Source organism: Lathyrus oleraceus, chromosome 4 (assembly GCF_024323335.1).
Source record: "Lathyrus oleraceus cultivar Zhongwan6 chromosome 4, CAAS_Psat_ZW6_1.0, whole genome shotgun sequence".
Classification (NCBI taxonomy): domain Eukaryota; kingdom Viridiplantae; phylum Streptophyta; class Magnoliopsida; order Fabales; family Fabaceae; genus Lathyrus; species Lathyrus oleraceus.
The window spans coordinates 477,832,988-477,851,265 of record NC_066582.1 but is presented as its reverse complement, the minus strand read 5'-3'; the positions used below and the strand labels follow the sequence as shown (position 1 = coordinate 477,851,265).

The 18,278-nt window shown below is 37.1% G+C and overlaps 1 pseudogene; it reads right to left on the bottom strand.

The window, feature by feature from the left end:
* Positions 1-6,863: 6,863 nt before the first annotated feature.
* Positions 6,864-6,963, bottom strand: LOC127077276 (uncharacterized; annotated as a pseudogene).
* Positions 6,964-18,278: the final 11,315 nt, after the last annotated feature.

Genomic DNA, 18,278 nt, shown 5'->3' with positions numbered 1-18,278 from the left:
TCTAAAAACAAATTTTATTCCTTCAGAGTCATACTATTTTGTCTCATTCACTTTTTGCACCCTAGCGAACGAAAGGAACCTATTCTTCTCTAGCAAACGAAGGAGTTTCCCAATACTCATAACCACCACCCTTCTTCTCTGAGGAGGAAGTAAGCTTGAATTCTTCTCCGTTGAGTCTCTCATCACATTTCCGATATGTACAAATTATCCATTAGTGTTGTTGTTTTTTATGTCGATGATGTTGTAGTCGTAGGTCATCGTTGTCGTCGTTGATGTTGTTGCAATATGTGATTGTTGTTGTTATTATGGTTTTTGAGACTTATATTGTTTACTATAATGTTGTTATGATATTTTTGTTGTTCTGATAGTTATTGTTGGTTGTGTGCTATTTTTATTTTATTTTCAGAAGTTGTATGTGATTATGGATCGTAGTTGGATGAAAATCAATAGATTAAGTAAAGAGTATGAGAATGAAGTGATTTAATTTCTTGATTTTTCGAGAAGAAAAACCTTCCTAAGGAGAAGGGGATTTTTTGGTGTCCTAGTAAAATTTGCTGAAAAATGCACAAGCATCTAAGGAATGAAATATTCAATCACTTAAGTTGTGATGAAATTATTCAAAATTATACGAAATGGGTATGACATGAGAAAGTGACAAAAAAAAGACCTCTGTCACCTACAGTTGAAGATGATGATGAATTTAAGAATGATACTCTAGAAGACATGATTCTTGATATTTGGATAGATTCTTTCAAGAATGCTAATGTCGTAGATACTTTGCAAAAAGACATGAAAGAGTCGTTATATCCGGGATGCAAAAGTTTCACAAAATTTTCAGATGTGTTAAGACTACATAATCTTAAGAAAAAATGTGGGTGGACAGATAAAAGTTTCACTGAGTTGTTTGAATTGTTCGCTCGGTTCGTATTTGAGTGATCAAAGTCTTGTAAAATATATTAGAGTAATTCCTAAATTATTAAGGCAATGGGCACACTCACCTAAATGTGTCTTTAACCTCTATGTTTTATAAAAATCCTTAAAAGCCTTAGAGGAATCATCAAGATGCTTGTAGAATTGATATAATGTGTTCCTAAATATTTAGAAGGCTTATATACACTCCTTAGTTGATTAGGCCCTTAGCCAGCCAATTAGTGCTAGGCATAAAACTTAATAATCAATTAATGACACTCTTAATCGATTAGGATAATAGACGTTGTAAGTTTTTTCGGAATTAGGGTTATCGTTTTTATGAAGTACATAATTGATTAGACCTAATGCATAATCGATTATGAGTACTAAATAACCAATGTATTATTTTTATTTTTGATCATATTTTCTTATAGTTTAAGATCAACTCCCAATCTTCTCTCCTACCATTACTTTTTCATAATGGTCATATATATAGAGTTTCAATCAGTTCTCAAAAAACATCAAAAGCTTCGATGTTTTTTCCTTTTCACTTTTTTTTTTCTGTTCAATAAATATTCGAAACCCCTTCTCCCTTTTTTTCTCATTAAGTTTTTCGACTATTTCATTTAGTGTCTTAAAAAAAAATTCTCTACGAATAAAAGTTACCTATAAAGAAATTTTTGCAAAAACTAAGAAAATATTTCATCGTCCCATATCCCATAAAATACTATGAGTGGTGTTTATACTATATTTTATAGGTGTAAATCTAGATCAATAGCTACAATATATTAGAATACCGAACTATATATCTAAATTGTTTTATTCTAAAAACTTCTTAGTTTATAGTTTGAACAATTTTGTTTGGGGGCAATAATCTTAAAAAGGAAAAAAATTTAAAACTTGTTCCCACGAGGGATTAAACTCATAATCTTTACTATTACAAACAACTATCTTTTACTAGATCAATAATTTCATCGGATAGAAACATTGTAACAAGTATATATATTCCATAAAAAATTCAGTATTTAAAAAATTACTTAATATTCAACTATTAATGACTAATTAATTTATTTTAACTATAAATTATTTAATATTACATTAAGTACTTCAGCATTAATATTTCTGTTATATCAAAAACTAATTTTTATTTTATATTAATTTTATAGTTTATAAAACTTTAATCTATTAATAAATATTTTATTAAATATTAAGTATTAAATATTTAATAAATGTTAAATATTTAGTATATTAATTATTAATAGATTAAATATTTAATAGACTAAATAATTAGTATTTAATAAAATAATTATTAGTAGACTAAATATTTAATATTTAATATTTAACAAAATAATTATTAATAGATTAATATTTTATAGACTAAATATTTAATATTTAATAAAGTAATTTTTAATAGAATAAATAGTTAATAAACTAAATAGTTGAAATATTAATAGCTAAAATATTAATAGTTGAAATATGAAGTAGTTGAAATAATATGACATAATTATTTAATATATAATAGTTGAAATGTTTAATAAAATATTTAATAATATTAATATCATTTCATAATATCAATAAAAGTAAAATATCAAATAATTATTAAATAGTTTGAGATAAAAATTAGTTAATCAAGTAGTTATTTCAACCATAATTATTAATATGAAGTAAAAATTTGTTTATTATATAATTTGAAATATTAATATTGAAGCATTTAATGTAATATTAAGTGATTTATAGTTGAAATAAATTAATTAATCATTAATAATTAAAATATTAAATAATTTATTAAATATTTATGGAGCTCAAATCACTTTTTGGAAATTTTGGAGGGCTGATCTCTCTAGCTAATCAATATCCCGAGCTATTCAGAAGAACAACTAACCAAGATGGGAAATTGAAGGACAATGGTCATTGGAGTGAGAGTTCTTGAGTGTGGGAAGTGCAACTCAATGGTGGTACTGAGATAGAAAAGGCAATGATCACATAAGATTTGGACAACTTGAGTACAATTCTTAAAGATATCCAACTTTTCAAAGGTAGAATAAGATGAGTCCCTTCCAAGACTAAGGTATTCGCTTGGAGATTCATGCTTAATAGACTGCCTACCAGGGTTCAACTCATTAAAAGATGACTTTTTTACTGTCTTGCCCTCTTTTTCAAATTTTATTCCCAATATACCCCACTCTGATAATTAATTCCCAAAATGCCCTAATTTGCAGTGTCCTCTCGTCCAATGGATGGATGGGCTGTTGAAGGTGTGAATTGGCTAGTATTGACACGCCCATTGGTTGGACGAGTCCTGCCACCACTTTTTCGCCATGAAAGAACTCGGCCAATGGATGGCCGAGTGAATGAAGTGTTTTTATTTTTTTATTTTTAAAATTAGTTTAATAGATTTAATTAATTAATATTATTTTTAAATAATATAGTTATCACTCATGACATTCATTGACCGAGGAATTGCTCTGTGTTTGTAGTGTCTCGACCAATGAATGACTGAGTATTCATGTATTAATTTTTCATAAATAGCATGAGTTGTGGAAATGTAATTCAGATCACACATCAAATTATTTTGGTAAGAATGTCTATATGGGGTCTTGTGTTTTATGGACAAGACAAAAAAAATCAGTGTTTGCCTAGATCCACAATGGAATTTCAGAACACTGATTGCAGTCATCCACACTGGTTTTCAATAATTGGGCAGGTGTCGTGTGAAGGTGAGAAAAGTAGAGTATCGTTGTCCATACATAACGTTGACTGATGCAAGCCCTGATGGTACGTACATGTATTACGTGGATCGTATAGAAAATGATGTAGATGTTTAGTGTATGTTTTCAGCACATAATGGTGAAGTTAACAGAGGAGTAGAAGGTCCACTTGTGTTGGTTGTTGTTGTTGATTAGTTAGTTAATAAGCTCTATGAATTTAAGTTATTGTGATTGTACTTTGTAACCAGAAGCCTTTGATTATCAAATGTATTCCATAATGTTTGTTTCCAAAAGACATTATTAATACACAAGGGTTGATATATAGTACATGCATAATAGTTGATAATAAAAAAACAACATAATCATCTAGAGGGTCCTGCAACATTTGAACATTTCCTACGCATGTGTCATATTTCGCGGCAAATCCCACACCTTCTCTTTTTCTTTTCAACATTATCCATTTTGATTCTAATCCGGGTGCTATTTAGGCGCCCTTTCTTCCTCCTTCTTATAGAGTCGTCATGGCAAAGAGTAAATCCTTCATATTGTGGTTAATTATCCTTATGGGGAAGTCCTAGGAAACTCTCCTTGTAGACCTTGAAGACGTTAAGAATTTTGAACACGTCTGGTATGTTAATGGAGTAGTCCTGGCGTATACTCGAACATGGTGCGATTACATGGGAGTAAGGTAAGTGAAATGCCTGAAATTTATCACAATCGCGGTGTTGTTTCCTAAGATCAACGTTGAATGTACCGGTTGGTTGACCATTATTCTGATTAATCTTTTCATGGACCATGAAATAGAACCTCTCGCGATCAAAATACATGATGATAACACGAAATTATATCATATTTTAGGACTTAATTCCATTAAATTCTATGACTATTTATTTCGGTTTACTGCATTTTATGAGATATTACGTGGTATTTTCTTCCTATTTGTCTCAGGTAGTCTATTTTGAAGAACAAGTGAAAATGGAAGAAAAGGAGGTGCAAAAAGGAGAGAAAAAGAACCAAATGCCAAAGCCCAGCCCAAAGCGCAAAACATAAAGGCACTACCTGTGACGGACGTCACAAGGTGCGTGACGAGCGTCACGCAAAGCAGCCTTGTGACGGACGTCACACATGGTGTGACGAGCGTCACACCATTCCACTATCTTTTTGGCGCAAGTAACGCCCTCAGAAGACTTGAAGAGACGTTGAGGAGTTTGTGTCCTATATCCACGCCATGCATTTAGCCACATTGAAGACCCTTGGGAAACGAAAAGCAGTTACCAACACCAATATAAATAGCTACTTCAAAAACCTAAAAGGGTTCCTCGGTTTTTCCACGCTCACACTGCCGAAGCTTTTCCAATTTTCTTTCTTTTTACGCTTTTGCTTATTTTCTTTTCCAGCAACTTAACATTGTTTATTTATTTATTTCTTTTGCAAGTTCTACATTCTTTTTCCCTTGCAATTTACCTTTCCCTTTTTAGCATTTAGATATTTTTCGCATAATAGTTTCTACACCGGAAACTATTGTGTAACTTTTTATCGGATCTAACCTTACGTTAGATTCTAGTTTTATTTCCTTGGTTTAATTTATTGTTTAATTGAAGAATCCAAGAACAAATCCTACCGGCTTGTGGTGGAGTGTTCAAGACTATTGTATTACGCATTCAGGTTCTTTAATCATTATTTAATGTTTTGTTTTATTATTTATTTATATTATCTGCCTGGAATGAGTCTGTTTATGCATGATATGTATTCTGGTTCGTTTAGCATGTCTAGCTAATTCGCCTAGATATCGGTATGTAAAGTAAGCAGAATAAGGGATCAAGACTGAGTCGGTCTATTTAAACTTAAAATTAAAATCAATCTTTTTACGGTCTCAACTTACAGGTTTAATAACAAGATTTTTTACAAAAGTAAAGGACATAAAGAAGTTAAAGTCAATAGAGCGAGAGTTTGAGGTTTTAACTGGACAGTGTAAGTTAGGCATTAATTCTAGATCAGGGCGAGAGCAAGTTTTAGAGTTAATTGAATTCTGACCTTTTCCAAAAAGTATTTTTAAAGATTGAATGTGAGGACGAGAGTTAAGCATTTGGATTTAATTATATAACCTAAGTCAACAAAGCGAGAGTTTGAGATAAGGGTGTTTAAAACGGTCAGTGTTTTCTTAAGAAGAGTTTCTGCAACTTTATTGCTTTCAAAAAGTGGTTTTTGACTTAATTATAAGTGACAGCTACATTAATATAAAATCATGGTTTATTCAACAGAGCGAGAGTTTGAGATAAAACCTTTAACCAATAAAGTTAACCGAAACGATTTATTTTAAAACCAAGAAACCGACAAAGACTTGATTCCCTAGTTTTGACGAACTACATACCGATATCCGTTTTATTAATATTTAAGCTAGATCTTAGTTTAGCCTTTAGTTTTTCCCCAAACAATCAAACATTTTTCACCTTAGCTTTACGTAGTAACCTTAGATAACGGTATATCGATTCATAAGTCCCTGTGGGATCGATATCTTTTAAAACTACGCGATAGAACTGTGCACTTGCAGTTTGTATCCCATTCTCGACTCACACAGTCGAGCGATCAAGTTTTTGGCGCCGTTGCCGGGGACTTTTATTTAATCGATATCGTAACTCTTCCGTTACGCTGTAGAGACTAAGGTTTCTTTTCCTTCTATTTTCTTTCTTTCGTTGATTTGTATGCCACGCACTCGCTCACAAGGCGAACCGCTCTATTTACGAATCAACGATATCGAACTGTATCTCCGAGTCTTACGACGAATTCGGGAATACCGTGCTGAAAACAATCTCCCTCCTATCGAATTTCCTGATCTCAAAGATCTTCTTCTTTCACCCGAGATGGCAGAACCAGCTCGTGCTCTTAGAGATTACGCCGCTCCATCGCAAGATGAACCGCATTCAAGTATTGCTCCGCCCGCAATCGAAGCAAACAACTTCGAACTCAAACCTTCGCTGTTGCAGGCTGTGCAACAGAACCAATTCTCTGGAAATCTTACCGAAGATCCAAACCTTCATTTATCCGTATTTGTCCAATACGCCGATACTGTTAAAGCTAATGGTGTCACTTCAGAGGCAATTCGACTTCGTCTTTTTCCTTTCTCATTAAGAGATAGCGCTAGAAGATGGCTTCAATCTCTCCCTTCCAACTCAGTCACCACCTGGAACGAGTTGAAGAAAGTTTTTCTTGCCCGATATTTTCCGCCAAGCAAAACAGCTATGTTAAGAGCCCAGATAAACGGATTTAAACAGAAAGACAACGAGTCTCTTTTCGAAGCATGGGAAAGATACAAAGACATGATGAGACTTTGCCCACACCATGGTTTGGAAGACTGGTTAGTAATTCATACATTTTATAATGGTCTCTTATACAACACAAGGTTAACAATAGACGCCGCTGCAGGTGGTGCACTAATGAACAAACCTTATGCTGATGCCTACCAGCTTATCGAGAGCATGGCCCAAAACCACTATCAGTGGGGAACCGAACGAACAACGGTGGAAAAACCTCAAACGAAAACTGGCATGTACGAGATAAGTAACCTTGATCACGTTAATGCAAAAGTGGATGCTTTGGTCCAAAAAATTGAAAGTTTAAACGTATCACCCCCAGCCGCCGTGGTTGCTATAACTCAGAATTGCGAGGTCTGTGGAATCCAAGGTCACACTCCTGCGGAATGTCAACTCTTGACTGGAATCCAAGCAGAGCAAGTGAACTATGCTCAAGGAAGCCCCTACTCGAATACCTATAACCCAAATTGGAAGAACCATCCAAACTTTTCATATAAGAGTAATAATGCTTTGTACGCACCTGGACAGTCTCCAAATCAAGCCCCATCTATACCTCCGGGATATCAGAAACCGAATCCATCCATGCCTAACAATAACACCCCTAGGAAATCCAACTTGGAAATCATGATGGAAAACTTTATAGCTTCCCAACAACAAACCAATAAAGATTTCTTAAACCAGAACATACACACTGGCGAACAACTTAAACAACTAGCAAGCAAAGTAGATGCCTTGGCTACCCATAACAAAATGCTGGAAACACAAATATCACAAGTAACTCAACAACAAGCACCTACTGCTGCCCCAACTGGTACATTCCCTGGACAGCCCCAACCTAATCCGAGAAGCCAAGCTCATGCAATTATATTAAGAAGTGGAACGGAAGTGGAAGGACCGTCTGATCCAAGGATAGAAAACCAAAACCCTAAGAAATCAACTGAGGAAAGTGAACCTAAGGAAAAGGAAGAGAGAAATAAGGAAACCCTAGAAAAGAAGGAACCTTATGTACCTCCACCACCTTACAAACCACCTATCCCTTACCCTCAAAGGCTTGTTAAAACCAAAGATGCGGGCCAATTTAGAAAATTTGTTGATCTCCTTAAACAATTAAACGTTACAATTCCGTTCACTGAAGCTATTACGCAGATGCCCTCATATGCTAAATTCTTAAAAGAAATTCTTTCTAATAAGAGGAAACTTGAGGATAGCGAAACCGTTACACTCCCTGCCGAATGTAGCGCTATAATCCAAAACATGCCTCCTAAACTCAAGGATCCGGGTAGTTTCTCTATACCCTGTCACATAGGAAAATTTGTCATCGACAAAGCTTTATGCGATTTAGGAGCCGGAATTAGCGTTATGCCTTTATCCATATGTAAGAAACTGGAAATGGGAGAATTAAGACCAACCAAAATGTCTGTGCAACTAGCAGATCGTTCCATCAAATATCCTGTAGGAATCCTTGAAAACGTTCCCGTACGCATAGGTCAGTTTTACATTCCCACTGACTTTACAATTATGGACATTAGAGAAGATGATATTACACCTATTATACTAGGAAGACCGTTCTTAGAAACTGCCGGTGCAATCATAGACGTAAAACGAGGACGACTCACCTTCGAAGTAGGTGAAGAGAAAATTGAGTTCATTCTTTCCAAATTCTTGAAAGCACCTGCAATAGAAGATACATGTTACTTCATGGATATCATCGATGAATGCATAAAAGAAGCAGAGTTAGGAGAAGACAAATCATCAGACTATCTTTTAGAAGACAAATCTAACCAATGTTTAGCAATAACACCGGACCCTACGCAATGTCTTAACAAACCAACCCCTGACCTGAAAACACTTCCCAAAAATCTGAGATATGAATTCCTAGACTTAGAACTTGAACGACCTGTGATAGTTAATGCAGATCTAGGAAGACTCGAAACAGAAAAACTCCTACATATCTTAAGGAAGTACCCCACCGCACTAGGATACCACATCACCGATCTTAAAGGAATAAGCCCTTCTATTTGTATGCACCGCATCATGTTAGAAGAAGACTGTAAAACCTCTAGGGAACACCAGAGAAGACTAAATCTGATCCTGAGTGAGGTAGTAAAAAAGGAAATAACCAAGTTATTGGAAGCATGTATTATATATCCTATATCTGATAGCAAATGGGTTAGTCCTGTACACGTTGTACCAAAGAAAGGAGGCATAACCGTTATTGAAAACGAAAAAGGAGAAACTATAACTAAACGAATCGAATCGGGATGGAGAATGTGCATTGACTATAGGAAACTAAACAAAGCAACCCGAAAAGATCATTTCCCTTTACCATTCATTGACCAAATGTTAGAACGATTAGCAAAACACTCACATTTCTGTTATCTAGACGGTTATTCAGGCTTCTTTCAAATACCAATTCACCCTGATGACCAAGAAAGGACAACGTTCACATGCCCTTTTGGTACCTTCGCTTATAGACGAATGCCGTTTGGTCTGTGTAATGCCCCTGCGACCTTTCAAAGATGCATGATGGCAATTTTTGCCGACTTTCTCGAAAACATCATGGAAGTATTTATGGATGACTTTTCCGTATACGGACAAAGTTTCGAAGAATGCCTTGAAAACCTAGAAAGAGTCCTTGAGCGATGTGTGAAAGTAAACTTAGTACTTAACTGGGAGAAGTGCCACTTTATGGTACAAGAAGGAATTGTTTTAGGACACATCATCTCGAACAGAGGAATTGAAGTAGACAAAGCCAAAATAGAGGTAATCGAAAATCTTCAACCCCCAGGAACCGTGAGAGAAGTACGAAGCTTTTTAGGACACGCCGGTTTTTACCGACGATTCATCAAAGACTTCTCTAAGATAACTAAACCTTTAACCGGACTATTCATGAAAGATGCTGAATTCATATTCGACGATAACTGTTTAAAAGCATTTCAAAAGCTTAAGCAAGCATTGATCTCAGCACCCATAATGCAGACACTAGACTGGAATGAACCATTCGAAATAATGTGCGATGCCAGTGATTATGCTGTATGTGCTGTTTTAGGACAAAGAAAGGATAAAAAGCTTCACGTTATATATTACGCAAGCAGAACCCTGGATGAAGCGCAAATGAATTACGCCACTACCGAGAAAGAACTCCTAGCAGTGGTATTTGCGCTAGATAAATTTCGTTCTTACTTGGTAGGAGCCAAAATAATAGTCTACACTGATCACGCTGCTATCAGGTACCTTTTAACAAAAAAAGATGCTAAACCTAGACTCCTAAGATGGATCTTGTTGCTACAAGAATTCGACTTAGAAATCAAGGACAAGAAAGGAACTGAAAACGTAATAGCAGACCACCTCTCTAGACTTGAGAACCTTGAACCGGAAAGAACATCAATTAATGATGATTTCTCGTACGACAAACTTATAGCTACTTTGGAAGAGAGCAACTCCGACAAACGAGTAGAAACCACCTTAGCTATATCCGTCACACCGTGGTACGCTGATCTAGTCAATTATTTAGCTGCCGGAATAGTCCCACCTACTTTATCTTACCAACAGAAGAAACGATTCTTCTACGACATAAAACACTATTACTGGGATGATCCCTTACTTTTCAAAAGAGGCCCCGATGGTATTTTCCGTCGATGTATACCCGAAGAAGAGGTAGAAAATATAATCCAACACTGCCACTCCGCTCCTTATGATGGACACACAAGTACATCCAAGACCTGCTCTAAAATCCTACAAGCTGGCTTTTATTGGCCAACTATATGGAAGGACGTACATGCGGCTATTAAGGAGTGTGACAGATGTTAACGCACGGGAAACATATCTAGACGTGACGAAATGCCGCAAAAAGGTATTTTGGAAGTAGAAATTTTTGACGTGTGGGGGATAGACTTCATGGGACCTTTCCCATCCTCTTTCGGTAACAAATACATACTCGTGGCAGTTGACTACGTATCAAAATGGATCGAAGTTATAGCTTCTCCAACAAATGACACCCGAGTAGTAACTAGACTCTTTAAAAATATAATATTTCCGAGATTTGGCATCCCAAGAATAGTAGTCAGTGATGGTGGATCACACTTTATATCCAAGGTACTCGAAAAACTACTACTTAAGTATGGAGTGAGACATAGGATAGCAACACCTTACCACCCTCAAACCAGTGGACAAGTGGAAGTATCTAACAGAGAAATCAAGCAAATACTAGAAAAAACGGTCGCCATTTCAAGGAAAGATTGGTCATTGAAATTACCAGAAGCTTTGTGGGCATACCGAACTGCTTATAAAACCCCCATAGGGACGACCCCATTTAAGCTCATTTATGGAAAATCCTGTCACCTCCCGGTAGAGTTAGAACATAAAGCCTATTGGGCTATTAGAAATCTAAATTTGAACTATAAGGCCGCCGGTGAAAAGAGAATCCTTGACATAAACGAATTAGAGGAACTCAGAAGAGACGCCTATGAAAACGCCAGAATCTATAAAGAAAGAACAAAACAATGGCATGACAAGCGTATATCAAGGAAAATCTTCAAGCAAGGCGACACAGTACTTTTATTTAACTCTAGACTAAAGTTATTCCCGGGAAAACTACGATCCAGATGGTCAGGGCCTTTTCATATCACTAAAATCTTTCCCAGTGGAGCGGTAGAAATAAAAGGAAAATCTACAGAACCGTTCACCGTAAACGGGAAACGTCTGAAACACTATCACTATGCGGAAACCAACGAGGATTCGCAAATCCTACACTTAGACGAAACGCCCCCAGGACCTATAGATTATATTTAACAGTTTCTTTGTCGAGCTTGCGACATTTAAACAAAGCGCTTAGTGGGAGACAACCCACAAATTAGTTTGTTATTTTCTTATTCTATTATTATCATTCCCCTATTTCTTTCTTAATTATTCTTTTAATTTCTGTTTAGTATTCATTCTTGATTTATTCAAAAAGAAAAAAATAAATAATAATAATAATTTTTCCTTCTTTCGGCATTTGGCCAAATCCTGACTTAAACTCATGTTTTCTTTTCTCTAGCTAGCACTAACCAGATGGGACATATTGATCGTATGGGTATCAAGTTCCGAGGAATGGCTCAGAAACAAAAGTTTGAAGAACTAGCCGCTAGAGAGATGCTACCTAGTTTATATGCTGATGATTGGGCTATGACTGCCCTTGGACTGAGACAGAGTGTCCTGTATTTGCTGAATCAGATAGGATGGGAGACATCCCCTATCCTAAGACATTTCACCACCTACCGGAGACTCACACTAGAATTCCTTAGCTCATTAATCTATCTACCCAGCCATGGAAAAGGAATTAGCAGAGGTTTTATCCAGTTCAGAATGTTCAACATGGAGTACCAATTTAATATTAGAGACTTCACCAACCTTTTGGGTTTTCCTACCTCCTTTGATACATTCACTGTAAGCCATGAAGAACTTTTTGAATATAGAGAGCTTGAACACTTTTGGGGTAAGCTGACTGGAAATGATGAGCCCGAAGAACATGAGTTTCCCTCTGGAAACATACACAACCCAGCCTTCCGCTATTTCCATAAGATCCTGACCCACACTTTATTTGGGAAGAAGCCAAACAGTACTTCAGTTTCACGTGATGAACTCTTCATCATATTTTGTGCCTCCCAAAACCGTCCAGTAAACGGTGCTACCTTTATGTTAGCTAATTTGGACCACCTTATCCAGGATGAGCGAGCACCAATCAGAATAGGCGGTTTGATAACTATGATAGGTAATGCTATTGGATTACGTCAGCCTATGCTTGACCTAAACCCTTTTTGTGGCATTACTATTATGAGTATACCCTTCCTCTTCAACACTATGTTCATAGCAAACCTAGGGTCTGATGAGTTTGAGCTTATTATTGATAACCAGGTTCTTTGCTTATTCACCATGCCCGATCCTAGGACTAGCGTTCATAACCGCAGTAACTGGCTTTACAACCTGAACGAAACCCCTACTCCTGCTAGATCCACTGAATCCATCCAGGACTATGAGATTTGTGATGACTATGAGAATTACGTTGACCATACCTCTCATGCTGAATCTGACCCTCAGACACCATCCGGCTATTATGATATTGACCCTCCTCCTCAGCCTGTCCTGACCGAAGAATCAGCCATACCTGACCTCCGACATCATATGCCCGGAACAGATATTAAAACCGTCATTGAAGCTTTGAAGTCAGAACATGACGCCCTCAGAGAAGAGTTCACTGACATGAGGCATGAAGTTATAGGATACATGAGCAGTACGACAAATCAGTTACACGAGTTGCTACATCGTGTTAACTCTTTTGCTCCTCCGGCCAGAGATCGTGCAGATGGATAGAATTTAGTTATTTCTTTTTAAGTTATTTAGTTTTAAATTAGATTTTTCATTAATGTTATTTGAGTTCGTGTTCGCATTTATTTTTCTTTCATTTCATTGTTTTCCTTCCCTGTATTACATTATGATAATTTTATTAAAGCTTTACTTTAATTTATGCAATAGTTATGCTCTCTACTGTTACTAACTATGATTTATTATTATGCGAAGTAGAATAACATGCAATATAAATTAATTAGCAAAATAAAATAATCTAAAAACCAAACAAAATAAATAATAAAAATAAATTCATTACCAAAGTAATTCTGTGAAACGCTACAGAAGCCTTGCCAAAAAGGAATGTGTGACGAGCGTCACACAATCCATAACGGACGGCACGCCTATTGCCTGTTACGAACGTCACACTCCTGTGACGAGCGTAACACTCCTCAGACTAGTGAACGTTAAGGAGCCGTTGGAGACGAACGTTACACCTTTAACTTTTTACCTTCCCCATTCATTTTTCATTTAACCACACTTAATTACTTTTCAACCACTTTTTCTTCCCACCTTCCAAATTCTTCTCCTATAAATACCCACCAAACCTTCCTTCATTCACCACAAACCATTCTCTCCTATCAAATACATTTCTTTTTCTTTCCAAATCACCCCTTCAAAATTCATCACAATGGCGGGAAATCAGAATTTCGAAAATATCATCTTCCGATCCGAAGATGACAATTATCAGAGAGAGCAATTCGAGCGTTTCCAACAGCGCGGCGTCGTTTCCACCAGGTACCCCGATTTACCTTGTTTACAACAATTAGGATTACTCCAAGGTATCGAATGGATGCTCCGTCAAGCCAACTTAACCTTCCTTTGCACTCATAATCAACCCACCTACCCATCCCTAACCTTAGAATTCTTAAGTTCATACGACTACACCACTCCCGCCGGTGAAGACGAATTTCTAACCAGTACCGCAACCTTCCGTATGTTTAACACCGAGTACTCCCTAACCCAAAACCAATTGAGTACCATGCTACAATTTCCCACAGAAGGTCTGCTGCACGCCAGAATCCCTCCAACCTCAAACTGGAACACAGTTGTAGTTTTCGGCCTTTTCAAGAAAATTACCGGTATAGATACCTACAACTGGGAAGAGCTCCTTCTCTCCCATATACATAACCCCACTATCCGGTACTTTATCCGCATCCTGCAAAACACAGTTTTTGGAAGGCCAAACAACAACAAGGTCAACTCAAAGGAGCTATTTTTCCTCCAATGCGTCTTCGAACCGGATACTCAGGTAAACGCCGCCTCCTTTCTATTTCATCATATCCGCACCTTATGTGCTAGAGGCCGGCAACCTTTTATAATTGGTGGATTAATCACCACCATAGCACTTGGCCTAAACCTAGGGGATAAACTCCAAACTTTAGAATCCCTACCTCCCCTATCTATGGATATCAGCTATTGTCGCTCCAGCCGCCTGATTAAGAACAGAGTAGGCGGAGGATATTATCTTATGGTGAACAACCAGGCAGTCCCAAGCGTTGTTCTACCAAATACTGCCCTCACTGATGTCACAAACCCCGACCGCCACCTCTACGATCTAAACGCTCCTGAAACCACCGAGCCTTTACAAACAAACCCACAAACAGATGAGTTTGAAGCAATGGAACAAGGTGATCATCCGCCTACACAACAGTCAGTCCCGCTCAACCCTTCCAGTAATGCAACTGGCCCATCCTCCCAACGTCGTCGACGAAGAAGGCCTGCAACCAACGACGACATTATGGATGCTATCGATGGTATGCAGGCACAGAATGTCGAAATGCTGCAGATGATGCGTCAAATGCAACAGCAACAGGATGCTAGGAATGCCATAACCGACCAGCGGTTTACTGAGTTGTTCAGCAGGTTCGACAACTTAGACTTACGTCCGAGATCACCAGGTCCAAGAACCAGAGGCGGAAGACAACCTTAGTTGTAGTTTCTTTTTCCTTTCCATATTGTATTTCATTTCCTTAAAACATTGGGGACAATGTTTAATTTAAGTATGGGGGGGGAAAACTTGTTCTTCCTATTTCCATTTTTCAAGTATGTACTTTTCCTTTTAATGTTATTTCCCTCTTTAATTGTTTTAAAAAAAAATAAAATAAAAAAAAATAAAATAAAATATAAATTTTTAAGTTAAGTCCCGAGTGTGAAAATTTCTATTATCTATTCCCTCAAAAATTTTCATGAGCCATAACAAAAAATTTAACACACCCAATAAGTACAAAAGTTGCTTACTTTATAAAACTTGAGTGAAATCAAGACAAAAATCATTACCATAACAACGCTCTGAGAACCTCAACATGTTAGATCAGGATAAGTACCTCTTATACCAATCCCTTGAACTTTTAGTTTTATAGTAACTGTAACACCCTTCTACCCAAACGACATATTTAAATAAATTATCAGAGTACAACATGTAGAAGAGTTTACATTTCTTACAACATAACACTTATTCAATCACAACACAAAACATATTATTTAATTTATTAAAACTTCGCAGCGGACAACAACATAATTGTTATTTTTCATCATATAATAATTCATAAAAAGGTATCAACATCATCTCAACAAAACATCTCAACATTTTAATCCTCATAAACAACGTAAATAAAAATGTAATTATCTATCGAATCCCATAACCCCGGTGTCACATGACCAGAGCATTTGACTCGACTCCGTAGAATAACTCTACACTTATTCTTCAAACCGCAACAGTAGCTACTCCGCTCTATCTGCACATTGCTCATCATAGATGAACATAAACACATGCAGAAGGGGTGAGAATTACATTATTAAATAATAATATAACGACAGAAATATAAACATAATTATATATTTCACATATGCCAACACAGCTCATCATCATCATCATAATCAACAAACTCATGAACATCAACAAAACAACACATCCAATGCAATGCACACACCCATGCATGACTCAACACGACTCGGTATACCCATTTTGTGACCACTACAGGATCACCACTCCCAGATTCATCACCATAGAATCCGGGTTCCCCGTAAGGAACCAAGCCTCTCAACAAGCCCGGAGTCAACAACATCATTGGAACTCATGTCCGTTCATCACTAGGCATCGGCCTTTCATGAATGCATGCACACCAAACATGCATCATAATCAACATCGCAACAACAACATCATATGATCATGTTATCTTTATCATTAATAGCATGACATACCACTCAACAAAACAACAACAACATTGCATCTTAACACATGGATTCATCACAATCAACCATAATAGGCCAAATCACAATTTCAACATAAAATTTAGTCATTTTTCAATACTGGAACAGTGTTAACCGGTTAACACCATGCGTTAACCGGTTAACGCAGGACAACAATACTTCCCCAGGCAAAACGCAACAGTGTTAACCGGTTAACGCTATTGGTTAACCGGTTAACGCAGGCAAAACTCAACATATTCACAATACGTAACAGTGTTAACCGGTTAACACCCTGGGTTAACCGGTTAACGCAGACAAAACAGCAGTTCCTGCGCTAACACAAGGCAGAATGCAGAGTCCTCCGCATTTTCCGCCGTTGGAGGACTTCCGGACCTCCGATTCAACTTCCGTAAAAAGCTATACGTTCGGAAATTCATAACTAACCTAAACACATATTCAATTACAGTCTAAACACAGTTTCATCCAACGTGAGTTTCCATCAAAACCCCAATTTTCCCAATCTCCCTAAAATCCCCAAAATCCATAAACAATCCAACATATACATGAAATTGCTCGCATATTATCGTTTAATAAGATTCAGACCCCTTACCTCTTTGGATTGAAGGAAGCTCTGAGCAATCTTTGGCCCTTTCCTCTTCGTTCTCTTTCTCTTCAGCGGTTTCCCCTTTTTCCACTTTCACGATGCTTCTGCTCTTTCACGTAAAACTCTCTGTTCCAAAAATGAGACCATTTCTCATATTTCCCACTTATATATTTTCCAAAATAATAATAATGATAATAAATCCAATAATCCAATTTATTTAATTAAATTAATAAAATAATATTATCAACTTAATCAAATAATTCTTTTACTTTATTTGGGGTGTTACAACTCTCCCCCACTTTAGAAGTTTTCGTCCTCGAAAACATACCTCAAGCAAATAGAGCCGGATACGACTCCTTCATCTGATCTTCACGCTCCCAAGTCAAGCTCTCACCAGCTGGACCTCCCCAAACAACTTTCACTAGAGCAATCTTCTTACCTCTCAGGGTCTTCTCTTCTCGGTCATCTATCCGAATTGGTAACACCTCAACGGTCAAATTATCCCTCACCTGGATATCATCCACCTGAACAACATGCGAAGGATCCGCAATATATTTTCTCAACTGAGATACATGAAACACATCATGCAGATTAGAAAGCGACGGCGGTAAAGCTATCCGATACGCCACTTCCCCAACCCTCTTCAAAATCTGATACGGACCCACAAACCTCGGAGTAAGCTTTTTAGACTTTAAAGCTCTACCTACACCTGTCGTCGGAGTAACTCTCAAGAACACATGATCTCCCTCTTGGAACTCGAGTGCCTTTCTCCTATTATCATGATAACTCTTCTGACGACTCTGAGAAATCTTCATTTTCTCCTGAATCATCTTAACCTTTTCAGTCGTCTGCTGCACAATCTCAGGTCCGAGTACAACACTCTCACCTGACTCATACCAACACAATGGAGTTCTACACCTCCTACCATACAATGCTTCATATGGAGCCATACCGATACTAGCATGAAAACTATTATTATAAGTAAACTCCACCAACGGCAAACAACTATCCCAAGAACCACTCTGCTCCAACACACAAGCTCTCAACAAATCCTCCAAGGATTGGATGGTTCTTTCAGTCTGACCATCAGTCTGAGGATGATAAGCTGAACTCAACCTCAACTTAGTCCCCAACGCTTTCTGCAAACTTTCCCAAAATCTAGAAGTAAAT